The 13,982-nt window shown below is 40.3% G+C and overlaps 3 non-coding genes across 3 annotated transcripts; all 3 read left to right on the forward strand.

Moving 5' to 3' along the window:
- The first annotated feature begins 4,592 nt into the window (after nucleotides 1-4,592).
- LOC144999049 (small nucleolar RNA R71) lies at nucleotides 4,593-4,699 on the forward strand. Its single transcript, XR_013660575.1, has one exon. It is a non-coding gene; the product is annotated as a small nucleolar RNA R71 (small nucleolar RNA).
- Nucleotides 4,700-7,534: 2,835 nt separating this feature from the next.
- Nucleotides 7,535-7,641, forward strand: LOC144998973 (small nucleolar RNA R71). The gene has a single exon (XR_013660504.1). It is a non-coding gene; the product is annotated as a small nucleolar RNA R71 (small nucleolar RNA).
- A 2,836-nt stretch (nucleotides 7,642-10,477) lies between these two features.
- On the forward strand, nucleotides 10,478-10,584 carry LOC144998999 (small nucleolar RNA R71). The gene has a single exon (XR_013660529.1). It is a non-coding gene; the product is annotated as a small nucleolar RNA R71 (small nucleolar RNA).
- The last annotated feature ends 3,398 nt before the right edge of the window (nucleotides 10,585-13,982 follow it).

Raw genomic sequence — 13,982 nt, forward strand, 5'->3', positions numbered from 1 at the left:
GTTATCGATCACAGGGAACGGTGTTACTAATTAATCTACTTGCTATCAAATTAACTAATTATTAAGAAGTTTAAAAAAGGTTTTATCTGATTTTACAAGATCAGACGAACTTAACTCAAATTCAATCAATAAGTAGAAAACACACTTGTTTAGTTCGAATCCATTTCGTCCTTATGGCTAGCTAATAATTATGGATTATCAAGTTGGTTATTACTATATTAGTAATTGAATCAATAAATAAAGCCCCAATAGTGTTTAGTAACGGGCAGCCAAGAATAATCGGAACATCGGGATCTTCTTTCATGTCCCACACCACAAAATCTATTGGAAACACAAATTTCCCAAATTTTACAAGAATATGTTGCACAATGCCCCGAGGTTGTGTCACTGAACGATTGGCCATGTGGATAGTCATCTTTGTAGCCTTCAACTTCAGAATATTCAGCTTCTGATAAAATGAAAAAGGCATCAAATTTATGCTAGCCCAGAATCTGCTAAAGCATAAATCTTCAAATTATTCCCGAACTCACATGGAAGAGTAAGGCATCCAGGATCTCCCATCTTCATAGGCAACTCTCATAATATAGATTTTGAGCTTTGCTCACTTAGAATCACATTAGAATTCTTCTTTAGTTGCTGACGAGTGTCTATTAAGTCTTGGAGGAACTTTGCGTATTCTAGAATTTTTGAAAGCGAATCAATGAAAGGAGTATTAATAGGAATACCCTTTATTTGTTGAATAAACTCCAGATGTTCCCTTTCCAGTGGGCTAAGATGTGCTCGAGACGGGAATGGCAAAGGCGCTTTATAAGTTGGACCAGATACAATTTTTTTTGTGCAGACCGATCCCACATCGTGAACATATCGAGCTCACGACGTGAATCTGGCATTTCTGCAACTTCTTTGTTTTTTAGATTGGACTTCTCTGGCTTAGGTTCAGATGGCCTTGTCTCCACTTCTAGTGCTTCTAGGAATTCATAAATCGCCTCTTCTTCAGTATCAATGGCCATGACATGAGATTAATCTTGCTTTTCGGGAGATTGTGAAGACAATTTGTTATTAACCAAAGTAGTAAGATGACCAACTTGGACTTCTAAACTTTGAATTGATGCTTGATGATTTCTTAATGAAGCTTGTTGGTCAATCAAAATTTTGTGATGTTCCTTCATCATATTCAAGTGTTCTTTTAGCACTGCATCAGTATCTTCGTGCCTTCTCTCGGATGCTTCCATGAATCGGGTCAACATGGTTTCTAAGTCCACTTTCTTCTCGGTTGTTGGCTGCTCTTTTTGGTAGAAGCCTTATCCAGTTTGCTTTTATTTCTCTTCCTTTTGCTTCTTGTATTTTTCGTATGGCAACCACTCTTTCTTCGGTTTTCCATAGTCTTCATCGTATTTATCTGTAACATCATAAAATTGCCAACCAAAAATTTTCATTTTTACAACCATTAAGACATGAGTAATTGGTTTAGATTTCCAAAATAACGTCGTAGTTTCAAACGATTACATATCAAAAGATAAAATAGTTTCCCCGAGTGTGTGTACTATCACGCTGGCGCCTTCCCACGGTCCTCACTCGTACCTGAAACACATAAGCAACAACTGTAAGCATAAAGCTTAGTGAGTTCCCAAAATACAACATACACACATACGCCTTTCCAGGCCTTGACCTTCCGGTCCATGTGTTCAGGGGACTTCCGTCCCGACTGGGTAAACCTTCCGGTCCTACCCACATCAACCTTTACAGTCCATATGACCACGCCTTCCGGCCCACATCAAACATATCATACATGACACATATAGAAAATAACTTAACACACATAAAGCATATATTCCATATCATATTCGACCTTCCGGTCGCATAGTCAAAACCCTTCCGGGTACAGTATAGTGAGGAGACTCACCTCGTATGCCTTGCTAAATTGCTAATCGAAAATCCTGGAATCACTCGGGCCCGAACCCTCGAGCTGCAATCCTCCTACGATATATAAATCTATAAATATTACTTGTACCGCTAAGGCGGACCATCCAAATCAAGTCAACACAGGTTGACCCGATCAACAGTCTTTAGTTAATTTGGACTAGACTCAGCGAGTGCACAATAGTGACTCGGCGAGTCTACGCGTTTTACCAACTCTCAAGAATTTTCCCTTTGACTCGTCGAGTACTCCCCTGACTCGACGAGTTCCGCCTGGGCCTGAATCGCAGGGTCACCGCGACTCAACTCGCCGAGTCTAAGGCCAACTCGGCGAGTCCCATCCTGACTCGGTCCACCTGACAAAACCTTTCCAACTCTCTGCGACTCACTGAGTCGCTCACAACTCGGTCCAGTCTACACACAAGATGGTCTCAAGGACAATCTTCAAGTGACTCGTCGAGTCTGTTCTTCAGACTCGGCGAGTCCATGCCATGCACCAGCTAAAACTGGCTCTTGCGGTCAGATCCGTTCCATAAATACATAGATCTGGCCTTCCCAAGCTTATTTGTCACGTAAAGTCTCAGTCTTGGTTGCCATGCAATGCATACAAGGCTTATTTTGAAGAAACCACCTTCAATATGGCAAGTATAGCTTCTAACTCAAATAAATGGGCATAAAGCTTGTCATAAGGGGTCTCCTGGACCTGCTAAAGTCCAGATCTAGGTTCCATGTCTCCATGGGACCTCTCATACTTCTTATTCAAGCCAAGAAAGGCAAGAAGAAACCCTAGATTTGGCCCATCAACACAAAACACGAAGATTGGCTCAGAATGTTACCTCAAGAAGACCCCCTTGATGAAATAGCAACAGATCTAAGCTCCCCAACACTTCAAGCTTGCTCCTCTCCCTCCTTTCCTTGCACTATCACACAAAATGAAGAACAAAAGGCCTTCAAACACACACACAAGGGCTTACAGACGTATGGAGGCTCTTAGGGTTCAAGGTGGCCGCATAAGAGGGCTATAAGGTCCTTTAAATAGAGCTCAGGGCCGGGGAATTAGGGTTCCATTAAACAGCACGGACTCGTCGAGTCCATCCCTTGGACTCGCCGAGTCCGGACGCGAACCCCCGCTAAAAACCGCGACCCGACTCGACGAGTTCAACCACCAACTCGCCGAGTCCCCTCACAGAATGCCAAAATATATAAAGAAATGAAGGTACCTGGGGATCCGGGCTGTTACAAATCTCCCCCACTAGAATAAGACTTCGCCCTCGAAGTCCCGCTTAGTCAAAAAGTTCCGGATGCTGCTCCCGCATCTCCCGCTCCGGCTCCCAAGTCATCTCTGATACCAACTTGTAACATCATAAATCGTAACACATATAATAAGAGTATTTTGGGGATTTTTACCGTTCGGGCGCTAGCTGACCGTACACACTTTTTCTTCTTCGGTTGTCTCACATTTCAAAATTTAAATTTTTGATTATTTAAATTAAATTTTTTGTAAAAACAATTTTCCCCAATCCCCGGTTTGAGTCTAGTTACACCCGAAGGTGTACCCGAATCCCTCAAACCAAGGCTCTGATACCAACTTGTAACATCATAAAATTGCCAACCAAAAATTTTCATTTTTACAACCATTAAGACATGAGTAATTGGTTTAGATTTCCAAAATAACATCGTAGTTTCAAACGATTACATATCAAAAGATAAAATAGTTTCCCCGAGTGTGTGTACGATCACGCTGGCCATTGATCGTGAACATATCGAGCTCACGACGTGAATCTGGCATTTCTGCAACTTCTTTGTTTTTTAGATTGGACTTCTCTGGCTTAGGTTCAGATGGCCTTGTCTCCACTTCTAGTGCTTCTAGGAATTCATAAATCGCCTCTTCTTCAGTATCAATGGCCATGACATGAGATTAATCTTGCTTTTCGGGAGATTGTGAAGACAATTTGTTATTAACCAAAGTAGTAAGATGACCAACTTGGACTTCTAAACTTTGAATTGATGCTTGATGATTTCTTAATGAAGCTTGTTGGTCAATCAAAATTTTGTGATGTTCCTTCATCATATTCAAGTGTTCTTTTAGCACTGCATCAGTATCTTCGTGCCTTCTCTCGGATGCTTCCATGAATCGGGTCAACATGGTTTCTAAGTCCACTTTCTTCTCGGTTGTTGGCTGCTCTTTTTGGTAGAAGCCTTATCCAGTTTGCTTTTATTTCTCTTCCTTTTGCTTCTTGTATTTTTCGTATGGCAACCACTCTTTCTTCGGTTTTCCATAGTCTTCATCGTATTTATCTCCACTTGAATAGCAAACTTGAGCTTTCTTGTTCCCATATTCATCTATGTTGCAATCTTTTGTCAAATGTGGGCCACTACATCTCTCGCAACCAACACGAATTGCATGAATTGATTGGTCCATTTGGGTCAATCTCCTATCCATAGTGTTAAGCATTGCCATCAAGGCAGCCATTTCGTTAGAATGTGCACCCCCAACTCCTTTCACGCTTTCATTCCTTGGATCGTGATATTCATGAGAGTGCTTCGCAAATTCTTCAACGAATTCCTTGACCTTGCCCGGATTTTTCTTCGTAAGCGGTCCTTGAGAATCAAGGATTTGTCTTGTCAAAACATTGACCCTGTAATAGAATATGGACACTTCTTGTTGAATGTTAAGGTCAAGTTGAGGACAATTCCTTAACAACCCTTAATAACACTCCCATGCTTCGTAAAGTGATTCCCCCGGGTTTTGCTCAAATTTAGCTATTGCCTTCTTGAGTTTAGCTATCTCTGATGGTGGATATAATTGGTCTAGAAACTGCTCACGCATTTGATCCCAAGTAGTGATTGTACTAGGTGGAAGTGCTTTTAACCAATCCTTTGCAGCTCCTTTAAAGGTAACGGGAAGCATCCTTAGCAAGACGATATCTCTGTTAACGTTCGGGACATTGAAGTAATCATCAATGTCGTTCACATCATCTAAATGCTTGAACGCATCCTCATGATCTTTTCCATAGAATGGGATATTCTTTAGTTCAGAAAGGATATGTCCTTTCAGCTCGAATGTGGAAGTGGTAGGAATAGTGGGTTGTACTAAACCTGGACCAACATCATATCGAGTTCTCTTTCTGTAGGCTCCCATGGACATTTCTTCAATATTCGCCATCTTGTTTCTTGGCTTGTTTTTAGGTTCACTTGTATGTTCTTCAAATTCAGTCTGAGTAACGTATTCGGACTCGATTTGGACGAGTATTTGATCTAAGTGTTCAAGCTTGCTCTTGTTCTTTAAAGATGAACTTGACTCCCCCGTTTTCTTCCCAAACTTCTTTGAGAATACTGACTTGAATTCTTGTAAAGGCGTTTTCTTTGGTGTTTTATCTTCTTTCACACTCTTATCCTTCTTTGTGTGAATTGCAAAATCGGGATCTTCAAGTGATGGCACCAAAGGTGTGTTAGAACCTCTGGTCATGAACTCCTGAAATAAAACAAAAAGATAAAACGTAAAACTGAACTAAGAACGACGAACTAAAATAAACAAAACTAAGAACTTCAGTTCTCACGGCGTGAATCTTAAGCGTTCACGTCGTGAGTCCTGTAATGCAGAAAAAAAATTAAACAGAAAAGTAACTTCTTGAAGGTTTTACCCTACAAAAAGGATCAATTAATTTAAAGCAAACAAACTAATAATTAACTAAACCGTTCCCCGGCAACGGCGCCAAAAACTTGATGTGCACAAAAGTACCCACTAATTTTAATATTTATAACCTAACAAACTTAGACTAACTATGCACCTATAGGTAGTGTACCTAGTTAGATTATAGTATAGCTTGGGTAAGTCGGGTATCGATCACAGGGAACGGTGTTACTAATTAATCTACTTGCTATCAAATTAACTAATTATTAAGAAGTTTAAAAAAGGTTTTATCTGATTTTACAAGATCAGACGAACTTAACTCAAATTCAATCAATAAGTAGAAAACACTCTTGTTTAGTTCGAATCCATTTCGTCCGTATGGCTAGCTAATAATTATGGATTATCAAGTTGGTTATTATTATATTAGTAATCAAAGCAATAAATAAAGCCCCAATAGTGTTTAGTAACGGGCGGCCAAGAATAATCGGAACATCGGGATCTTCTTTCATGTCCCACACCACAAAATCTATTGGAAACACAAATTTCCCAAATTTTACAAGAATATGTTGCACAATGCCCCGAGGTTGTGTCACTGAACGATTGGCCATGTGCATAGTCATCTTTGTAGCCTTCAGCTTCAGAATATTCAGCTTCTGATAAAATAAAAAAGGCATCAAATTTATGCTAGCCCAGAATCTGCTAAAGCATAAATCTTCAAATTATTCCCGAACTCACATGGAAGAGTAAGGCATCCAGGATCTCCCATCTTCATAGGCAACTCTCATAATATAGATTTTGAGCTTTGCTCACTTAGAATCACATTAGAATTCTTCTTTAGTTGCTGACGAGTGTCTATTAAGTCTTGGAGGAACTTTGCGTATTCTAGAATTTTTGAAAGCGAATCAATGAAAGGAGTATTAATAGGAATACCCTTTATTTGTTGAATAAACTCCAGATGTTCCCTTTCCAGTGGGCTAAGATGTGCTCAAGACGGGAATGGCAAAGGCGCTTTATAAGTTGGACCAGATACAATTTTTTTTTTGTGGAGACCGATCCCGCATCGTGAACATATCGAGCTCACGACGTGAATCTGGCATTTCTGCAGCTTCTTCGTTTTTTAGATTGGACTTCTCTGGCTTCGGTTCAGATGGCCTTGTCTCCACTTCTAGTGCTTCTATCAATTCATAAATCGCCTCTTCTTCAGTATCAATGGCCATGACATGAGATTGATCTTGCTTTTCGGGGGATTGTGGAGACAATTTGTTATTAACCAAAGTAGTAAGATGACCAACTTGGACTTCTAAACTTTGAATTGATGCTTGATGATTTCTTAATGAAGCTTGTTGTTCAATCAAAATTTTGTGATGTTCCTTCATCATATTCAAGTGTTCTTTTAGCACTGCATCGATATCTTCGTGCCTTCTCTCGGATGCTTCCATGAATCGGGTCAACATGGTTTCTAAGTCCACTTTCTTCTCGGTTGTTGGCTGCTCTTTTTGGTAGAAGCCTTATCCAGTTTGCTTTTATTTCTCTTCCTTTTGCTTCTTGTATTTTTCGTATGGCAACCACTCTTTCTTCGGTTTTCCATAGTCTTCATCGTATTTATCTCCACTTGAATAGCAAATTTGAGCTTTCTTGTTCCCATATTCATCCATGTTGCCATCTTTTGTCAAATGTGGGCCACTACATCTCTCGCAACCAACACGAATTGCATGAATTGATTGGTCCATTTGGGTCAATCTCCTATCCATAGTGTTAAGCATTGCCATCATGGCAGCCATTTCCTTAGAATGTGCACCCCCAACTCCTTTCACGCTTTCATTCCTTGGATCGTGATATCCATGAGAGTGCTTTGCAAAATTTTCAACCAATTCCTTGACCTTGCCCAGATTTTTCTTCGTAAGCGGTCCTTGAGAATCAAGGATTTGTCTTGTCATTACATTGACCCTGTCATAAAATATGGACACTTCTTGTTGAATGTTAAGGTCATGTTGAGGACAATTCCTTAACAACCCTTTATAACACTCCCATGCTTCGTAAAGTGACTCTCCTGGGTTTTGCTCAAAATTAGCTATTGCCTTCTTGAGTTTAGCTATCTTGGATGGTGGACATAATTAGTCTAGAAACTGCTCAGGCATTTGAGCCCAAGTAGTGATTGTACCAGGTGGAAGTGCTTTTAACCAATCCTTTGCAGCTCCTTTAAAGGTAACGGGAAGCATCCTTAGCAAGACGATATCTCTGTTAACGTTCGGGACATTGAAGTAATCATCAATGTCGTTCACTTCATCTAAATGCTTGAACGCATCCTCATGATCTTTTCCATAGAATGGGATATTCTTTAGTTCAGAAAGGATATGTCCTTTCAGCTCGAATGTGGAAGTGGTAGGAATAGTGGGTTGTACTAAACCTGGACCAACATCATATCGAGTTCTCTTTTTGTAGGCTCCCATGGACATTTCTTCAATATTCGCCATCTTGTTTCTTGGCTTGTTTTTAGGTTCACTTGTATGTTCTTCAAATTCAGTATCAGTAACGTATTCAGACTCGATTTGGACGAGTATTTGATCTAAGTGTTCAAGCTTGCTCTTGTTCTTTAAAGATGAACTTGACTCCCCCGTTTTCTTCCCAAACTTCTTTGAGAACACTGACTTGAATTCTTGTAAAGGCGTTTTCTTTGGTGTTTTATCTTCTTTCACACTCTTATCCTTCTTTGTGTGAATTGCAAAATCGGTATCTTCCAGTGATGGCACCAAAGGTGTGTTAGAACCTTTGGTCATGAACTCGTGAAATAAAACAAAAAGATAAAACGTAAAACTAAACTAAGAAAGACGAACTAAAATATACAAAACTAAGAACTTCAGTTCTCACGGCGTGAATCTTAAGCGTTCACGTCGTGAGTCCTGTAATGCAGAAAAAAAAATTAAAACAGAAAAGTAACTTCTTGAAGGTTTTACCCTACAAAAAGGATCAATTAATTTAAAGCAAACAAACTAATAATTAACTAAACCGTTCCCCAACAACGGCGCTAAAAACTTGATGTGCACAAAAGTACCCACTAATTTTAATATTTATAACCTAACAAACTTAGATTAACTATGCACCTATAGGTAGTGTACCTAGTTAGATTATAGTATAGCTTGGGTAAGTCGGGTATCGATCACAGGGAACGATGTTACTAATTAATCTACTTGCTATCAAATTAACTAATTATTAAGAAGTTTAAAAAAGGTTTTATTTGATTTTACAAGATCAGACGAACTTAACTCAAATTCAATCAATAAGTAGAAAACACACTTGTTTAGTTCAAATCCATTTCGTCCTTATGGCTAGCTAATAATTATGGATTATCAAGTTGGTTATTACTATATTAGTAATTGAATCAATAAATAAAGCCCCAATAGTGTTTAGTAACGGGCAGCCAAGAATAATCGGAACATCGGGATCTTCTTTCATGTCCCACACCAGAAAATCTATTTGAAACACAAATTTCTCAAATTTTACAAGAATATGTTGCACAATGCCCCGAGGTTGTGTCACTGAACGATTGGCCATGTGAATAGTCATCTTTGTAGCCTTCAGCTTCAGAATATTCAGCTTCTGATAAAATGAAAAAGGCATCAAATTTATGCTAGCCCAGAATCTGCTAAAGCATAAATCTTCAAATTATTCCCGAACTCACATGGAAGAGTAAGGCATCCAGGATCTCCCATCTTCATAGGCAACTCTCATAATATAGATTTTGAGCTTTGCTCACTTAGAATCACATTAGAATTCTTCTTTAGTTGCTGACGAGTGTCTATTAAGTCTTGGAGGAACTTTGCGTATTCTAGAATTTTTGAAAGCGAATCAATGAAAGGAGTATTAATAGGAATACCCTTTATTTGTTGAATAAACTCCAGATGTTCCCTTTCCAGTGGGCTAAGATGTGCTCGAGACGGGAATGGCAAAGGCACTTTATAAGTTGGACCAGATACAATTTTTTTTTGTGCAGACCGATCCCACATCGTGAACATATCGAGCTCACGACGTGAATCTGGCATTTCTGCAGCTTCTTCGTTTTTTAGATTGGACTTCTCTGGCTTCGGTTCAGATGGCCTTGTCTCCACTTCTAGTGCTTCTAGGAATTCATAAATCTCCTCTTCTTCAGTATCAATGGCCATGACGTGAGATTGATCTTGCTTTTTGGGAGATTGTGAAGACAATTTGTTATTAACCAAAGTAGTAAGATGACCAACTTGGACTTCTAAATTTTGAATTGATGCTTGATGATTTCTTAATGAAGCTTGTTGGTCAATCAAAATTTTGTGATGTTCCTTCATCATATTCAAGTGTTCTTTTAGCACTGCATCGGTATCTTCGTGCCTTCTCTCGGATGCTTCCATGAATCGGGTCAACATGGTTTCTAAGTCCACTTTCTTCTCGGTTGTTGGCTGCTCTTTTTGGTAGAAGCCTTATCCAGTTTGCTTTTATTTCTCTTCCTTTTGCTTCTTGTATTTTTCGTATGGCAACCACTCTTTCTTCGGTTTTCCATAGTCTTCATCGTATTTATCTCCACTTGAATAGCAAACTTGAGCTTTCTTGTTCCCATATTCATCCATGTTGCAATCTTTTGTCAAATGTGGGCCACTACATCTCTCGCAACCAACACGAATTGCATGAATTGATTGGTCCATTTGGGTCAATCTCCTATCCATAGTGTTAAGCATTGCCATCATGGCATCCATTTCGTTAGAATGTGCACCCCCAACTCCTTTCACGCTTTCATTCCTTGGATCGTGATATTCATGAGAGTGCTTCGCAAATTCTTCAACGAATTCCTTGACCTTGCCCGGATTTTTCTTCGTAAGCGGTCCTTGAGAATCAAGGATTTGTCTTGTCAAAACATTGACCCTGTAATAGAATATGGACACTTCTTGTTGAATGTTAAGGTCATGTTGAGGACAATTCCTTAACAACCCTTAATAACACTCCCATGCTTCGTAAAGTGATTCCCCCGGGTTTTGCTCAAATTTAGCTATTGCCTTCTTGAGTTTAGCTATCTCTGATGGTGGATATAATTGGTCTAGAAACTGCTCACGCATTTGAGCCCAAGTAGTGATTGTACCAGGTGGAAGTGCTTTTAACCAATCCTTTGCAGCTCCTTTAAAGGTAACGGGAAGCATCCTTAGCAAGATGATATCTCTGTTAACGTTCGGGACATTGAAGTAATCATCAATGTCGTTCACTTCATCTAAATGCTTGAACGCATCCTCATGATCTTTTCCATAGAATGGGATATTCTTTAGTTCAGAAAGGATATGTCCTTTCAGCTCGAATGTGGAAGTGGTAGGAATAGTGGGTTGTACTAAACCTGGACCAACATCATATCGAGTTCTCTTTTTGTAGGCTCCCATGGACATTTCTTCAATATTCGCCATCTTGTTTCTTGGCTTGTTTTTAGGTTCACTTGTATGTTCTTCAAATTCAGTCTGAGTAACGTATTCGGACTCGATTTGGACGAGTATTTGATCTAAGTGTTCAAGCTTGCTCTTGTTCTTTAAAGATGAACTTGACTCCCCCGTTTTCTTCCCAAACTTCTTTGAGAACACTGACTTGAATTCTTGTAAAGGCGTTTTCTTTGGTGTTTTATCTTCTTTCACACTCTTATCCTTCTTTGTGTGAATTGCAAAATCGGGATCTTCAAGTAATGGCACCAAAGGTGTGTTAGAACCTCTGGTCATGAACTCCTGAAATAAAACAAAAAGATAAAACGTAAAACTGAACTAAGAAAGACAAACTAAAATAAACAAAACTAAGAACTTCAGTTCTCACGACGTGAATCTTAAGCGTTCACGTCGTGAGTCCTGTAATGCAGAAAAAAAATTAAAACAGAAAAGTAACTTCTTGAAGGTTTTACCCTACAAAAAGGATCAATTAATTTAAAGCAAACAAACTAATAATTAACTAAACCGTTCCCCGGCAACGGCGCCAAAAACTTGATGTGCACAAAAGTACCCACTAATTTTAATATTTATAACCTAACAAACTTAGACTAACTATGCACCTATTGGTAGTGTACCTAGTTAGATTATAGTATAGCTTGGGTAAGTCGGGTATCGATCACAGGGAACAGTGTTACTAATTAATCTACTTGCTATCAAATTAACTAATTATTAAGAAGTTTAAAAAAGGTTTTATCTGATTTTACAAGATCAGACGAACTTAGCTCAAATTCTTTCAATAAGTAGAAAACACTCTTGTTTAGTTCGAATCCATTTCGTCCTTATGGCTAGCTAATAGTTATGGATTATCAAGTTGGTTATGGAGAGAATGGTCTGTCTAAACCGGATGTACCAATTAATCATATCTTCAAAGTACTTGTTGTCATCAGCCGAGTTCTCTTTACACCGTTTGATAATGAACAACACATGCTCCAAACAAGTTGTGGTGTAAAGATGCTTGTCAGCTAAAGCGAAGAGACATTTCTGTCCTTCCGCTCTAGTGAACATAACCGAGTTGCGTCTCGGGTCGATCCTGCCCAATAGCATTTGGTTGAGATCACTGGCCGATCCCACAGGAGCAATCTTTGGTTTCTTCTTGAAGACTGTGGCGACCTCCTGATCCATTAGGGCAACCTCCATGATGTAGCAGGCTAACATCCTTGTGACATGGTCTAGAATGGGACCATATTCAGCTTCATTAGTCAAAAGGATATTATACAGGACAATCCAATCATGAGGATTTAGATTCGGTAGATCTGCCAGGGAGATAAGATGAGCAGTTCTTGCAGATCCCCGAATCAACTTGAACCGAACATTTATAAAACAACCTTCGGTATAAGGTTTCAGCACCCGAACGTTTACAATCTTCTGGGCGCTCCAAGTAAGGAATTGTGGATGAGCAGCCGCCAGATAGAAGTCAATGAGCTCCCTGTCAAGCTCAGCGTTCGGGTGAGGGACTTCAAAGATGTTTGAGAAGACGTGGAAGATGAACGCCTTTCGAGTCAGCGGCATATCGAACTGCGAATCGACAGTGTTGTTGCAGTCGAACGAGATAACCGGCTCGAGCCATAAAATGCTAGGAGTTTCAATGGCCTCTTTAATCAAACGTTCCCTGGTCCAGGCAGGGAAGAGAGTCTTTCGGCTCTCAAGGAGATCGTGGGCTTCTTTTTGTTTGCGTTCGGCTTCTTCAGCCTCTCGCACCACACGACTGGCATTTTCATCAACCTTGCGACTGTTCTTTCTTTTTAAAATGTCAGCAATGGTCTCCTTGTCGCCTTCTTCATCTTCTTCCTCAGCTATGTTTTTACCTTTGTCCTTCACACCCGAGCCTAAAGCTTGATCAGTCGGAGATGGTTCGGTCGTGTGAGTAGCTTTGGAGGAAGGAGGTGGTTTTGATCCTGTCTTCTCATCTCCCCCTTGTTTCGGAATGGACACGAAACTTGGGATCCCTTCTACTTTGTTAAGAAGATCGATGGCTGGAGAGAGTTTTTCAGCAAGGGAACGCCTCACCGAAAAGTTTAAGATGGGATCGTGTGCTTCCAGAATGTTGGATATAGCAGCGTGGACATCCGAAACACACTTCTTGATCACCTCCCTTTCGGATCGAAGATCTTTCAGTTGTTGTTGGGATTGGGAGAGTTGAGTTGTCTTGACCTCAAGGGCGGTTGTTTTGGTTGCCAGATCGTCCATTGACGAACGCTCGGTTGCAAGATCCTCTTGTAGCTTGGCGAGGCGAGCATCAATGGAGGCACGAAGGGCCGAGTTGTCGTCGCATATGTTTTGGCGGAGAGTAGCGAACGAAGGCAAATCCGATGAGACAAAGTTGGCCAATTGTTGAACAATTGGTTCTAAAGATGTCTTGGTGGCATTGGCACTTTCCTGCAGGGACTGCAGCAGGGTAGAAGCGTCAGAAAATAGTTTATCGACTTTTTCGGTCGCAGCCTCACAGGCTCTGCTAGAGGCTTTAATCGCAGCAGTTGCTGAGGCCACCGAATCATGTTGAGCCCTGGAGAAGGCATCAACAATTTTCTGAAGGGCAGCTTTAGAAAGAGAGGACTGCTGGTTGGAAGAGGAGGCGAGAAGTAGGTCAATCTTCTCGTTGAGCTCTTTGAGATGCTTCTTTGTTACAGGAGCATCATCCTCCTCGTCACTTTGAACTTGAAACGGACTATAGTAGACCGAATCAAAGATCATATTTTCACCACCAAGATAAGGGTTTTCGCCCTCAGAGGCATTTTCAGGAGATGAAGGGGTTGGTGAAGTTGGGGGTGTTGTGGGTTTGGAAGGATCAGGTTGGGTGGGTGTGGTAGAATTTTTGTTGGTGGTTGAGTATGGGTAGGTTCGGTTGTTTGGGTTTTGGTTTGAGGTGGTTCAGTTACGTGTGGTGATTCGGTTGTAGTTGTAAAGATTGGTGGAGGGGAAGGAATTGGGGAAATTGGAAGTTCCATCTC

The sequence above is a fragment of the Lactuca saligna genome, chromosome 5, assembly GCF_052625555.1.
Source record: "Lactuca saligna cultivar CGN05327 chromosome 5, ASM5262555v1, whole genome shotgun sequence".
Lineage (NCBI taxonomy): Eukaryota > Viridiplantae > Streptophyta > Magnoliopsida > Asterales > Asteraceae > Lactuca > Lactuca saligna.